Below are 16,309 nucleotides of genomic sequence, written 5' to 3'. Positions count from 1 at the left end.
GTGTGTAAGTCCTTGCTCAAGCATTCTTTTCCTGCATTCTGACTTCATCGTCTCCACTGTTATCCTGGAGACTGGGAATGACTGCAGAATACAAATCATATGATAAATATTTGGGAATCTGTCTTTGTGGTTTTTCAACACCACCGCCAAACTTCTTGCCTAGAAAGCTGTATGAGGCTTTTCAATCTGAAACCTTTGAGCAATCCTGTTTTCTTGCCAGCTGGGCGGTATCCACATGATTGAATTGTGGCAGCTCTTCAAAGAGATTAATAAACATTTCCAGTTCTTTGCATCTCTCTAAGACTTGTTTATTTGTTGATAAAATTTTATGCTCAATAACTTTAAACACTATAATGCACCTTCTTTATCTGGATTCCCAAATGTGATGGCCAAATTTTTTAATAGTGTTAGTTTAAATGAGGAGTCTTTCCCTATTTTTTTTTTTTTTTTTTTTTTTTATATCACAAGTTCATCCTCCATTTGGTCTGATAATACTGGAAGAAGCTGCCTTAGTGTTCAGTCTTCCTTCACTGAGTGTTTCCTGCAAGGTCCCTTCCTTCACTCTCTTTAAGGTACTGTAGCACATTTCAAGAAATGATTTGAGAATAGCCCATCACGCTGCCCTTCAGTGATGTTTGGTGAGCACATCTAACATCTCGATGATGAGTGGAAAGGGTGGGACAACTGTTAGGTTGGTTAGCATTCTCCAGCAGCTTTGTTCTTTCAGCCCAATGTTCTGAATACTTTTACCACCTTTCCCCAAACAACATGGTTAGGTTTGTCACCAACCTAGACTTACTGCCTACTCTCAGTCTCAAATTCAGGTTTAGTTTGCTTTCTATTGTTGTGGAATCTTCTTAACCGAAAACAACTTGGGGAGGAAAGGGCTTATTTAATTTTACTTTTAAATTAAAGCGTTAAACTAGGAAATGCATGAGAAAGGTCTTTGCTTTTCCTATTTTTTTTTCTTACTCTATCTGATATCTTTGGGATTATCAAACCTGTTTTTACAAGGAGTAAGATTTTTTCAATTCATGATGACAAAGACTATCTACTGTAAGAGTAATTAGTCTGGCAAAAAAAAAATAATGTCAACAAAAGTAGTGTTTTAAATTAGTTTAGAATGCTGACGCTCTAGGTGAGTGTTTGCCTAATATGTGCAAGGCTGTCCATCTGATTCCTTGCCACACCAAAAAAGAAAAAGAGGAAGAAAGAGAGAGAGAAGGAAGGAAGGAAGGAAGGAAGGAAGGAAGGAAGGAAGGAAGGAAGGAAGGAAGGAAGGAAAAGTAAAAGGCCCCACACAGCAATGGTGGTACATGTCTAGAAAGTAAGGTCAGGAGGTCAGACTCTGGATTTCCAGGCCTGCCTGGACTATATGATGGTCAGTTTCAGAAAAATTAAACAAACATATGTACTCACAGGCAGCAACTCTTTAAATAACTAAGACAAATCACTGAAATTTAGACAGACTTTTCCTGCTCAAATGAGTCAGAAACCTCTCTTTATTTGGAGGTTAGAATCAAAGCTGGGGCTGGAGAGAAGGCTTTTATTTCAGGGAACCTGGATTCAATTCCTAACATCCACATGGCAGTTTACAACTATCACTAACTCCAATTGCAGAGGATTTAACACCCTCACACAAGCATACATGCAAAGAAAACACCAATCATTAAAAAAGAATCAATGCCATTATGCATTAAAAGTGTAGGTGTATACACTTCAATCTGAGATGGTAATCTTTTTTGTTTGTTTGTTTGTTTGTTTAAAAGATATAAATCTGATTATGTTGCTGGGCTTGAGTCCTGGTCTTCCTGTTTCACTCTTTTAAGTATGTAGGATTACAGGCTTATGTGACTGCATATATAGGATACTTTCTTTTTTTTAAATTCTTTATTAATTACACTTTATTCACTTTGTATCCCCCCTGTGGTTCCCTCCCTCCTCCTGTCCCAATCCCTTTCTTCCTGCACCCTCTGCATGCATGCCCCTCCCCACGTCCACTGATAGGGGAGGTCTTCTTTTCCTTCCTTCTGATCCTAGTCAATTAGGTCTCATCAGGAGTGGCTGCATTGTCTTCTTCTGTGGTCTGGTAATGCTGCTTCCCCTTCAGGGGGAGGTAATTAAAGAGCAGGCCAATCAAGTCATGTCAGAGACAGTCCCTGTTCATATTAGAATGGAACACACTTGGATACTGAACTGCCATGGGCTACATCTGTGCAGGGGTCTTAGAAACTAATCCAGAGGGAGGACTCTTGCTAAAAATGCTCAATTCCTATACAGAAAGGCAAAGAGGATGGACATAAGAAGAAGGAGAAAAGAGGGAACAAAGACACAGAGGACCTCTGAAAGGCTCTGCCCTGCAGACTATCAATGCAGATGCTGAGACTTATGGGCAACCTTTGGGCAGAGTGCAGAGAATCTTATGAAAGAAGTGGGAAACAGTAAGATCTGGAGAGGACAGGAACTCCACACGGAGAGCAACAGAAACAAAAAATCTTAGCACAGGGGTCTTTCCTGAGACTGATACTCCAACCAAGGACCATGCATAGAGATAACCTAGTATACTTGCTTAAGATCTATCATGCTAGAGTTTTTGCTCAGTGGTAAAGCACTTTCCTCGTATATGTAAAGCTCAGGATTTTAGGTTCATTCAGCCACTTTCAGTCTCTTTTCAGCGTGATAGCTTAACATGTGGTAAAGCAACCTAACTGACATTCAGCATCTTGGTGACTTCAAGGTCAACCGAAAGCACCCATGTTTCATAGCCTTTGGTTTCCAATAAGTGGAAAAGAAATGGTGACCATCAGACTGATTGTCTTGATGGTGTGAATAAGGTCATAGTTACTTTCTGAAGGGTAACTTTCCTTAAGTCTACTCTATGATAGTTTTCTAGTTTGACAAGAGAAAAAGAATAATCAGGGATATCTCCTGTTAGCCAGGCAGGCGATGACAATATACAGGGCAGCCTGCTGCCTCTTGTTTGCATTAGTACCTGGGAAACTTCTTTTTCGTCACCCAGTTCATGTTCTCCATGTAGACAAGGTAAGGGGTTGTCAAAGCGTATAGCCTTTGTTGTATTTCACTGCCTGTGTTTATTCATATTGTTCTGTTCCAGTGAGGAGTCCAAGGTGTACTGGCAAAAGCTGTTCTGTGTTGCACACTGGTCCAATTTGCTTTTTTTTTCCTGCACGTAGAAAACAAAAACAAATTTGCCCATCCCAACCCAACCACTGGAACCACGTGTGCTGCTTAGCCCTGCTTGCCGCTTTAATTCTCTCTGTTCTAGAAGCCATTCAGCTCTTCTCTTCTGTTTCTGTTTTTTTACTTAGGTTTTTTTTTTTATTTTGTTTCAATATTTTGCATTGATAATGAAGAGCAATCTGGTGAATTTTCAGTATGAGAAGTCCTAAAATAAATATTTACAAATAAAATAAATATTTATTAGATTTAAAATGCACTTAGTTCTTTAAAATAATTTCTTAAATCTATTTAAAAATTATTTTGATATAAACCCAACTACATTTACCATGTGGAAATGTAAATGTTGCAGGAAGGAGGACAGAGAGGGCTTCATAGAAATCCTAACGTTTTTAACCACATAGCCAATTACCCAGAGAGCACCAACAAATTGCTGAATATATACCTAATTCTGAGACGCATTTGGGCATGAGCCACTTGAAATAGCTTATTTTAATTTAAAAAAATTTATAGTTATTTTTCCTCATTGATTCTAAGTTTAGAATAAAATCAGAACTGACATTTTTGTTTGCACAATAGAAAGGAAGGAGGCATTTTTGTTAGGTTAGGAAGACAATTGTGTTAGACATACGTTTTCAGAGAGTGTCTCAGGTAATCCATGCTTGCTGGGAACTTGATAGGTAGCTGAAAATGACCTTGAACTTCTGGTTCTCCTGTCTCCATCTATCAGTTGCTAGGGTTATAGGTGTTCACAGTCATACCTGGTTCATGTAGTTTGGGTAATTGAACTCAGAGCCTATTGCATGCCAGGCAAGCACTCTACTGAATGACCTACAGTAGACCTTCTTTAGACATTTTGAAAAAAAAATGTGATTTTAGCTTTAATAAATGATTTCTATCAGCGCTATGCTGCTGGGTGGCAAGTTGTGGTAACATCTGTTTCTTTAATTATCTGTACCAGAAAGATAAGTATGTAACCATCTTTCCAAACTTTATAGTTACATATGTTAGTGTTATATCTTATATTAAGTAATCCAACTGGGATTGACAGTTGTTATCTAATATCTTAATATTCACACTAGTTATTCTATATGTTTCAGATACAAATATATTTCCCTGGGCTCACAGGGAACACTCCACTAATGGGTGAGCTCTGGGCCAATAAGAGACGCTGTTTTAGGGGTGATAGACACCATTTCTCTGGATGACATCTGAGTTTTCCTCTGGACTCCACATGCATGCCCACACATGTGCAGGTCCATTTACACACACATAAATTAAAGATAATAGCAAAACCCAAATGAATAACTTATGGTATATATCCAAATAGTCTCACTATTATTATTATTAATACTAATAAAAATGTAGTATGATTACTTATGCTAATTCAATAGACAATTACTCATTTTGCGCAGTGGTAATGATGATGTTTTCTGGCCTCTGTCAATCACATACCTGTCGACAATAAAAAAAAATTGAAAATTTAAATAAATCAATTATTTGTACAATGGCTCTCATTAAAAAAAAATGTTTGCCAATTAATGGCATCTTCCACTGCTTCCCAAACTGGATTGCATTCAGTCTTGTATCATGCCTAGAAAGAGAGAGAGGTACTCCATAGTAAAAAAAAATTAAAATTAATTGTAGTATGTATTTTAATTTAACTCAAAACTTCATTTCAAACGGAATCAATATAAAAATCAATGAATGTTTTGGGAGCTAATACTTCAAAACACGTTTCAGTTGAGTTGAACCATATGTCAAGTTCTCAGTGAGCACATGGTACATGCTACTGTACTGGACAGCACACTCCGTGCATTGCCAGTGATCAGCTCGAAGAAGGGAGGTTGATCTGTAGAATTATCTCATAGATTTTACCATGACCAAAGGTTTTAAGTGGGTGGAAATCTGTTTTGTAGTTTTGATGGAATTTGACTGGCTTTAAAAGAGGCAGATTAGTTTAAAGGTGACAAGCTTAATTCTCCCTCTAAATAATCTAATTAATGCAAATGAATTAATGGAGAGTTCAACATATCTGAAAAGATAAGAGAAGTCACTTTGTGACAGAGTCTTTGGCCTGTGTCAGCTGACTTGTAATCACGCACATGTTCTGTGAACTATTTTTTATTTTTTTAAAAATTTTAGCTAACTCCTCACACTGATACAGTTTCTTCCAAATAAGTGCCCATGTAGCAGTGAAGATTTCGTGTGCTGAAGGCACTGCACCAACTCTCCCCAAATACATCCACTTAAAATACAGAGTGGTTTTAGTCACACTTCCAATTTTGGATTTACTAAAGGCATTTGGAGTTGGTGGAAAGGCAAGATGCCTGCTGTTCAACTTTTCTTTCCCACAAATTCTCTTTACTGAGAGCTCACATGTTTCTTGCTACATTTCCAAAGCACATTAAATTCCCACTTGAAACCGAGCGACCACAGCACACTCTGTAAATAGGAGCTGTGAGCAACTGCTGTAAGATAAAAGATGAATATGAGAGCAACCGCCCTGCTTCTGAGTGGAGAGTACTGTGCCACCAACAGGCAGAGAACAGATTGGGACTGGGAAATCCAACAACAAAACATGTTTTTTGAAACTCCATGGCTTCATTCCTGAGTTCTGAATCTCAGCTCTATAAACCCACTGAGCTGAATAATACCAGTTTGTGAGACCATTCTCCACCTTGGAGGATGTTTAGGAAAATTTCCAACTTCTGCTCATTAGCAACCACTTCCCCAGCTAAATAGTGACAAGTCAAAAATAACCTCCAAATCACCAAATGTCTCCTTGGAAACAAGGCTCTTCTCAGTTGAGGTCCAAAACTTTATTTAAAGTCTTAAAAATTAGATATTTAAAATGGAGCATTTTCTTTAACATCAGGGTCAAATTAACTAATTAGATAATTTTAAAGATATTACGTACTTCTAAAAGTTTACAGCAGTTGGGAAATGCAATAGATCCACATGGTATTCGTTCTCTTCTGTCCTGCCTTCTCAATCTTGGAGGTCTCCTTTTACCCTGTCTTCTAATTTGATGGTAAATACTTTGTTTCATCTGGTATTGGTTTATATAGGAGGATTTCAACTTTCATATCAAATTAATTGTCACAACAGAGGCTGAGAAGATGTGGCTGCTTGAACTCTCTTGGAAATACGAGTTCACTGAAATTGATTTACAATGACCTGCACTCCCTAAATAAAGTTCAATGGATTATACCGTCAACATGGATGCTACCAGAAGAAAATTCGAAAATTTGTGTCTAAAGTAATACCACAAACCTTTCCATCTCTGTAAAATATGGGAAATAAACAAAATCTCAAAACAAAATGTGTGTTTCTTTGTTCTCTTAAAATAAGCCTAAACAAAGCATTTTAGAATATCTGTTTCCTGTTATATGAAACATGTGGGTAGTTAAATAATAGTATTGTTCATTAAGGATAGTGAGTGTGTATTCCATTTATTTTACTTTGTAAAGTTTCTGAATGGCGAAATAGGTTGATAAAGGCAGTATAAGACAAGGAAAATGGTAATATAGAGGGGGCTAGGCTGGGTAGACTTTATCTGGACTTGGTAAACTTATGAGGGTATCAATTTTAATATAAAATCAAGTAGCTATACCACAGGGACTGAGAAGGTGTAGCGCTCTGTTTAAACCTTCTTAGATATAGTTCAAGGATGTACAGTACATACAAACCCCCTCAGCTTAAAGAATTATCATTCTGAATCCTAATATTCATGCTGTTTTTTATTGATAAACGCTATGCCAGGCTAAGCAAATGTTCACTCACCTAACACTTAAGTGTTGCTTGAGATGTATGTTACAGCCTACATCTGATATGGAAAAGGAAGCTCCAAGGGTTGAAATTGCTTGTGGAAAATGATGACTCCAGTATAAATAAAATTCAATTTGTAACTTTGAGCACCAAAATTTAAGTTCATTTGGGGAGTTTTCCGGATCCCCAGCCGACTCTGAGTGAGACCTGGCCTGATTCCCCAGGCTTTTGTAGTTCGAGGAGGCTAATGGGTTTTTTGGTAAAGCAGCAGAATTTTGCCAAGAGAAAGAAAGCAGGAAAGAGAAAGATGGAAAGGGAGAAAAAGGAGAGGGAGGAAAAGATATGAAACAGTTTTCAGATTGGAAGGTTGAGAGAGAGGTGGAATTGGAAACCAAAAAACAGAGAGAGCCAGAGACTTTTGGTAGTGGCTGCTTTCCTGCTTGGGCTGGTAGGAAATGGTAGATGTGTTATATTCTCGGTTTTCACACCTTGTGGAACCATGTGTTCAAGCCTTCAGACATTCAATTTAAAATTAGGGCTCTAGTTATAAACTACCAGTATTACCTTGTATTTAAGGAAAAATGATCTTTTTTTTAATTTCAGAAGATAAATGGACTGTGGTAAACTTAATGGACAATTTAAGGAATTTTCTAAGATACTGCAACTGTATTATCATTTTCATTGTCCTTTCATGCTTTCTCTAAAAGCTAAGCCCAGAATATAATGTAATTTGACCAATTTTATCTGTATGTAAACATACCAGGAAAATAGAGGGTAAGGTTTGCTTTTGAGGAGAGTGTCACCCTATAATTTCACAACAAGAAGAGTAAAAAGCAAAACCCCTAATTTTCACGGTATGATTTAAAAATAGCAAACTAATATTCTTCTCTTTCAGTTCATTTCTGCCAAAGATGAATATGTTTTAGAAGACTACAAGATGAATGTGATTCAGACTGAGGCAAGGCAACATTGAATGGTAAATATTTTATTTTCAAACCTGTAGTCCTAGAGAAGATCAATAGTGGAAAAGTATGGGCTGATAACCCAATCTCAGAAACTTATAATTTAAAATTTTATTTAACTCTTGTTATGATATTTTATGAATAATAATAAATGTATATTTAATTGAATTATACTAAATATTAAGTACAAATGGACTAAAATGTATCTACATCATGACAGACACTTATGTACTTACAAAAAGAGAGACACTAAAAACAACAAAAATGTTGCTAGATATTGGAATTCAGACTTGTTTTTCTGATGTACTTAGCTCTATAAAGTAACTTATCTGTGAAGCTGAAAATATTTCTTGGCTCTGGCATAAACAACCATAAAATCTGTTTGAATAGGTTATATTTATACAGTGTCATGTAAAGGATATCAAAGCATTAGATTCAATAGGAAAACATCTTATTGTTATTTCTTATTTAATATGTCAGTTTTACAGAGTCATTGTGTGTTTTAATATCTGGAATGTAAAAATAAGCTACTTTTGATTGGCCCTTTTGTCTCTGTAGCTTTCTTCTCCTATTTGTTCAAGGAAATGCTAGGCAGGTATTATTTAAAACATGGAAGAATACATTAATTGACATCAGAGTTCTATTTGGACATTTATTTGTTAGCTTAAACAAATCTCTGTTGTTTTATGACAGTGTTCTTTGTGCAAGTAGTACTGACTGACCCTTCACCCTAGGTATGGATTTAAACTGTGAAATCCATTTGTCTGTGTGCAATATGGCACTTTAACCCTTAGTAACCAATGGTCATTTGTCATCACCACCACAAATATTTCCGGTTTTAGGGTAAAAATGAGGGCTTAAGTAAAACAAAGAAGAGATTAGTTATAGTAATGAAACTGTGAGCAGAACACAAATGTAACCATTTTATTGTGTGGAGACTAGCTTTCTCTTTTATTATTCAATTACAAGCCATAGTCCAGACTTGTGTATATGGACATACCAATAACAGCATTAAAACTGCACGTCAAACAGGTTAAGTTCTGCCTAAAGGAAAAATATGAAAACAAGACTACACTATCTATTTATTTTAAATACCAGAAAGCTACATTAATAGTGTTAACTTAGTTTAAATGTTTTATGCATATTAGCCCACCTCTTATGATGATGCTTTCCCCATAATATTTGATGTTGTAGAGGATATTATAAAATTACTCTTTGATCTTGTGAATATTGTTGAATGAAGTATAAGGGATCTTTACTTGTATAACATCTTTCACCATCATTTAACTTTAAAGTGTTTAAGTAAAGATTTTAAGTAAAGAACGTTTGTTTTACCTTTCCCAAAATATGATTTCTCCAAGCCACCCTTATTATTTTTCTTTGTTCTTTTCCTGTGTAATGCATAATTTTAAAGGACAGGGAGGGAGTGAGAGAAGAGAAACAAAAAAGAGAGGGAGGGAGAGGGAACTTTAGCATAGAATTTCTCCTCTTTGTCTTCTAAGTGCTAAAATATGACTATTCTTTATAAGAGATTAAAACAATATTTCTCAGTCTACTTTCTATTTAAAATATTTGCTCTTCCCAATTTGTAGTACAACAAGAAGGTATGAAAATCTCATTTCAATGTGTGATCCTGGGTTTTTTTCTTCAGAGTAATTTTTTTTGGCAGAGTAGGCTAAATTTGTATGGAGGAAACTGTACTTTATGCTAAATCATATTAAACCTGAGGCTGTTATTTTAGCAGCACTGGCTCCCTTTTTATGGGAGCAGTATGGTCTAAAAAGAGAGAAAGGCTATCTGAGTGCATATTTCATAAGCTTCTTATTCATTATTCATGCATGCCATTAGAAGCAGAAGGAATATATACACACGGGCATTCGTTCAGAAATGTGTTCTGAGCAGTACATGCAACCTCCACCTTAAAGGATGCTTTTTCAGTGGTGGTGGAAGGATGCTCACTGAACATAGCAGAAGCCCTTCCTTGGCGAGTTCTTGTAGTAATACTCCAGAAGCTTCTAAAACCCACTAAAGTTTAATTTTCCACTCTTTGAATTAGGCCTATAGCTCTTCCCTCCAAAGTAATTTGAGTGAGGATAGCATTTGAGAAGTTTCAGACTAGTTTTGCTCTCTATGTTTCATAAAACTTTTAAAATGTAAAAATATAAAATGGAAACTTAGTCAATTTTGGGAAGGTTTAAAGCACTTATTTTTTGAATGAAATATGATTCATGATTCTTGCAAGAATATGTAGCTGATTTAGGTCTATGATTTAGTTGCTGTGTACAGAAGACTCCGGTTACTTTATAAATATTCACTTATAAACACGAGGAGTGTGCACTCCTCCTCTACAAAAATTTAGTCATTACTGCTATACCTCATTTTGAAGATATTTTATTATAAAAATTCTAATAATATGGGTGTAAAATGCAGCATATAATTTAAGAAAAAAAGAAACTTCTATTTTTTCTTTAAATTTTATTGCCATGATATGTACAATTTTGACAATGAATTAGAAATTAGCAATAAAATTGATAAAGTGAATTTTGAAGTAACCTCTTTCTCTTTCCCACTTTTACATGTATCTTAGACTCATATTTGTTATCTTAGGAAAACTCGTCCTGGCATTGTTAATTAAGAGCTTATGAAGTAGACTGTTATCACTGTAAAGACTGTAATAAATACAAATAATTTTGAGCATGTTGTGCATTTAATAAACTGTGGTTGAATAATTCAGAATCTGGGGTCCTAGTATTAGGACTATCTGTGTAACTATAATTCCAGAATACAACATGAAAGACTTTTGTTTTCCTTTGTTGTTTTTGATACATAAATATAGATTAGCGGGAATTCAAATGAAAGAGAAGAAGAAACAGTAGAATTTTCTACATTGGGAGTCACAGCTCTACTGATGTGTTAAACATGATGATTAAAAATGACTTACCCATTTTCTTATTAAACTGACAGTTGTCATAGCACTTGAGAAGGAATGGATTTCTTCTGAAATTAGGAGTATGTGAGCTTAACATGTAGAGGATAACTTTGTAATTGGCCAGCTGTTAAAAACATTTAAGCCTTCTAGTATATGTTGTAGTAAAAAATGAACCTTTATATTTTTTTGTATGATTTTTAGTAACTTCAACTTCTGTTCATTATTTTGGAAACAATTACAAAGAAATGCATATTATTTTCCAGCAAGGGTTTGAATTAATGTGCATTTTATAAATTACAAACAGAGCTGGAGAGATGGCTCAGTGGCTAAAGGCTCTGGATGCCAAGGCTCGCAAACTGAATTCTACCCCTGGACCCACATATTAGGAGAGGGTGGGTGCCCATAGGTCCTGTGAGTTCCACATTAACATCATCACACACAAGAAAACACGGATAAACAAATAATTTAAAAAAACAATGAAGTCATAAAGTTATTTCAAACCCATTGTTAAGGCTAGCATGGTTTTTTTTTTTTTTGAGGGAATTCTTTTTTTATTTCATATTTTTTACACTTTATTCATTTTGTATCCCCCCATAAGCCCCTCCCTCCTCCCCTCCCGATCCCACACTCCCTCCCCCCTCTTCACTCATGTTCCTCCTCAAGTCACTGATAGGGGAGGTCCTCCTCATGTATGTTTTAATGTTGAGACTAATAAACTAAAGAGCAAATGTTAAAGAGTATCTTGAAATAAGTACCCATTGTGTGTCAGGGACCCTTTTAGAACTTTGAATGGGCATTATCTCTTGGATTCTTATAGAAACCCTGAAGCCATTGGCCAACCTCTTTTTTTTTTTTTCTCTGTGTGAAAAAAATTGTCTTAGAGTTCTTCCAAACTATGGACTGAGCTGGGTCTCAGAAACAGGACGAGTATGATAAATATTGCTGAATAACTCAAATGCTGTTTTTTTTTATTAGTTTGTTTTTGTTTTGTTTTGTTGTTTTTTAATGCTATTTTTAATATTTAGATACAGATATATTTAGATCTGGAAAAATGAAGTTTAATACTCCCTAAACCTATAAAAAAAAAAAAAAAAGAAAGGAGCTAAATTTGCTTTTTAAGACTTGACTCCAAATACATTAACAGTTAGATAAGGCATCTGTGTCACCTTCTTGAGGCTAAATACATTTGTAACCCTGTGTATTTTACTCACAATACTATATAGCATGATTGGTAGGTTAGTCTTGAAATGCCATTTATTGCTTTGCCATAAGGATGTACCTGTATTTTCTGTAACTGATTTAGTTATAGGGAAAAAAAAAACAATGCCAAAGTAATTCTAAGATTGCTGAGAAAGACAATCCTTTCTCAGGAAGTGGCTATGCACCTTGGCTAAAGACTAGAATTATTTTCAGGCTGTTATATGATTCTAACTGATTCTCACGTGCAGCTCTTGGCCGTTTTCCACAGTAGGAACAAACTACAGTTGTTTGCTATAACGTTCATGTGACTCAGACATGTGACTCATGAGGTTGAGGTACCAGGTGGATATGAGGACTGAAGCACAGACGAAATTTGATGACTCTCTGTTATCAGAGAGCCATAACTTAGTAACAGTAACCATCATCACTTCAGAGTAGATTTCTATCTGAATTGCTCCTCATCCATAATTCCACAAATACTTGCTTATTCTCTCATCTGGGCCGCTTCCTCCATCCATGCCAACCATATGCTTCTCTCTATGATAAGCCATGGTGGCTCTCTCCTTCCTTCCTCCTCTTTCTGTTTCTCTCTCCTGTGATCCTTCTGTCTCCAAAGCCCTCAAATCTTAGCCACGCGTACCTCCTTCCACCATACTACAGATATAGGCCTTTTAATAAGCCAATCAGAAATAATTTCTTAGGCAAGGTTACAAAGGTCATTTTGAGGTTTGTGAGTGTCTGCTTATCTGGGCAGCAACCAGATCTTTCAGGGCAGTAATTAGCATCAGAATACATAGCCCCAGCCCCAGCCCCAGCCCCAACACACAAGCTTTAACATATAGTCGCCTGAGGGCACTGGTCAACAGCTTTTCCTCTGTGTCAAAGTTTAACTTTAGGTCTCCCTGAAGCCAAGAAGCACTGGAACCTATAAACATATTTAAATCCAGTTTTCTCTACAAGAGTCACTAGCAAGTTCTAAAGTAGACTATTACATTCACATTAACTATTTTCAAAATGCAAACAGTAGATAATTTAAAACAGTAGATAAGTTAAAAAAAATAGACTACAAGAGTTTCAGTTAGGAACAGAAATGAATCTAAAGTATATTAATTCCAAACTAGGAAAACACGGATAAACTCTCAAACACTGCAGAAACATTCAATTTGTACAACTTCAAAACAGCTAACTTACCATAATAAATTCCATTTATGTTAAATGATTTTAAATTGAGAATAGTTCTCAGTTACTTTCTAAGATAGCGTTTGCAATGTAAAACCTTATAACCTGGAAAAAAGTGTAGAAAGTAAACTAACTGAAACTCAGTTCCCAGTTCTGCTGAGTGTGGAAATGATTACAGGCAGTTCCTCATAGTGAAGATGACAATGTAGTTTTGGCGGGTTTGATGGAAGCAATGCTGCTTTCTACTCTAATGTGGAATAAACTATAAGCGCCATGATTTGTAGTTTTTTTTGGAGAAAAGTAAAGCAGTGTAAGTTCTTCACTGTTTACATATTCACTTGAACTTTTAAATTTTCTCCAGACTCCTAACTTCAAAACCACACTTTGAAAAACCAGCAACATTTTATAAACAATGCCCAGTTACCTTATTTCATTAAATTTCTTATGATATTGTGACAAATCTTTGAGAAAATAATCACTCCTATCAAAACAAGTATTCATTACTCATAATCACAAACAAATTTATCTATTAAAAAGGAGAAGTTATAAAAAAACCAGTTACTTTTTCACCTGCCAGGTGTGGTGGTGAATGCCTTTAATTTTAGTACTTGGAAAGCAAAGGTAGGTGGATCTCTGGGAGTTCAAGGCCAGCCTGGTCTGCATAGTTAAGTTTTAGAACAGTTGAGACTGCAGAGTAAGATCCTGCCTCAATAAAATAAATAAATAGATAGATAGATAGATAGATAGATAGATAGATAGATAAATAAATAAATAAATAAATACGTTTTAGTTCTATGGCAAGGGATGGAGATTTGTTTTAAAGAATTTGAATCTGGTGGCTATGTCTCCCCTCTAATGGAAACCAGGGAAATCTGTATTGATTTATAGTGCCTTCTGGTACCTCTTTGTTCTAAGTAGAATGTTAATGCTAAATTTGCAGTTTGCATTTGTGCATGATCAGAGGCCACTTAGGCTCTCTGAAAAAGCTTTCAGCTGAAGTACTCTGATGGGGCAAGTAAGGCCTAGCAGATGAGTCCTCCCTTGTAGTCTAGAAAAACAAGCCACATGATGGATATAAATCCAGACAGTTGGAAATTTAGTCACATTGTTATTAGTCTCATTTGTAAGAAGCTTAAATTGAAAATATTGAATTTTTGTTTACTTTAAATGTTCATAGGAAAGCTAGGAATGGATCTTTGAAATTATTTACCATTTTTCTTTCTTTCTGGTAAGAAAAATTTATCAGTGATACTGTTAGGCCCAGCAAGAGCCTAAATATAAGAAGGTATGAAGAGAACTCAGGAAACTAATCATCCATCGATGCAAAAACGCAAGAGACTCTTCTTGACCATTGTACAATGGGGTCACCCCTGCTGGTCAGCTAGGAGTGGCCCCGGGAGACAAAGACCTTGGGTTTTTAAAAGACACAAGGCGGGAATCTCCTGGCATTGCCTTCTTGGCAATTTAAGATTGGAAGAAATGTTTAACTTTTAAAATAATTGGTCAGTTCTGGTCACCCTTAGGTCCAGTCAGCCCTGTCGTAAATATCTGATCGTCAAGGTCAAGTCAGTTTGGAATTTCCTGCCATCCACAGTTAAATGTGGGAGGGTGATTAACTCATCCCATGTCTGTTCTAAGGAGTGGGGGTTACAGGCTTTGGATCAAAGGTCAGAAGGATTGGGGCCATTTGGCCCAGTTTCCAAACAAAGCCCATCTCACCGGCGCCAGCCGGTGATTTTTTTCTCCATTTAGTAGAGATCTCTGCTTGTTCTCTTCCTTATCTCTGCCCTCACAGATGGCTAATGTCAGGAACTTTTACATTCCTCGGTTCTCTGGAGAAGAACTAAGAGGCTTTAATTAACATGGGCCTAAAACTTGCAAATATAAGTTATAAGGCAATTAAAAGAAACATAGGTTACAAAGTTAATCTGATTCTTTCAATACTTGTTAAAGCAGTCAGGAAAACAGTTTCTAAGGACAGTGAAATACAGATAAAAGCACAATATAATAAAAAAATATGCTGTGAAAAAGCATGAAATGAAAAAAAAGGGAACCTGAAACAAAGCAGCTAGCTATATTATTATTTTGCATTAACATAATATATTAAGCAATTTATTAATAACTATCTCAGGTTTTAAGGGTTTGGAGTGCTTTTCTTAGTTCCCCCGTCTCAGTGTTCATATGACTAATGTTCTTTTTCTTCTCCTTATATGTGATAATTAGTCAACAAAATATATTGGCCAGGAAAAGCCTTTAAGAGCAAGTAGTGGAGTTATCATCATCTCATATATATACATATATATGATGCTATCTATATGATATATATATGTATATATATGAAGATATATATATATATATATATATATAATGAGTTTCTGTGGATATATTATTCACAGGACAACTAAGCACATGAATAAAGGCCACTTTATCTAATACATAGTTCCATCATCATTTCACCAATGGAAACTAAATTGTCTTTTCCCTTTTGCAATAAGGAAAATGAAATATTCCTAGTTTATATAGTATTTTATCAATATTTACTTTTGTCATTTTTTCAATTTTGAGTTCCTTAACTGGATGTCAGAGCACTAATTTCTGAAGGGTAAGACTGTCACAGGCTTAGTATGTTTTCTGCGGATTACCCCCTCCCCCCCAGTGCTCTTTAAGGAAAATATTGTTACTTTTGATTTTATTTCTGAGTGGTGAGTTTTCTAGTCATACTTCAGTGATGATTAACAGTGCAGGCGCAAAAGAGATACTAGATTTGCAAGTTTTGGTCTAAAAAGTGCAACATAAAGACAAAACTATCAATCACACTGGGGAGATGTAAAAATGATTGGTGGGTTTATTAATGATACTTCTATAAATGAATTTGATGTATAAGTTAGAACTGGTCAACATGTTCAAATGTTTGAAAAAGTCTTGTTGGAAGGTAGAAAATATTTCCCTTTGTAAAAGATTTTTCTCATTCTGTTAGTGGACATCATGCCATAGCTATTTACTATAGTAATGAATACATTACTATGTATATAGTACTGTACTATATACAGTACTATATACATTACATACT

General features: G+C 35.6%; 1 protein-coding gene across 6 annotated transcripts in view; it reads left to right on the top strand.

Moving 5' to 3' along the window:
* The window catches only part of LOC129690631 (nonsense-mediated mRNA decay factor SMG5-like), a 124,869-nt gene that overhangs the window by 12,021 nt on the left and 96,539 nt on the right, over positions 1 to 16,309 (top strand). For 5 of the 6 annotated variants that reach the window (XM_055626371.1, XM_055626369.1, XM_055626374.1 and 2 more), the window contains exon 2: positions 7,865 to 7,945. The exons of the other annotated variant lie outside the window; for it this stretch is intronic. The gene's annotated coding sequence lies outside the window, so the exon portion shown is untranslated. The remainder of the gene's footprint in view (positions 1 to 7,864; positions 7,946 to 16,309) is intronic. 6 annotated transcript variants of the gene reach the window in all.

Source organism: Psammomys obesus, unplaced genomic scaffold (genome assembly GCF_907164565.1).
Source record: "Psammomys obesus unplaced genomic scaffold, mPsaObe1.curated_primary_1811, whole genome shotgun sequence".
Classification (NCBI taxonomy): domain Eukaryota; kingdom Metazoa; phylum Chordata; class Mammalia; order Rodentia; family Muridae; genus Psammomys; species Psammomys obesus.
Note: the sequence above shows the minus strand (reverse complement) of the source record. Positions and strands in the feature narration are given on the sequence as shown.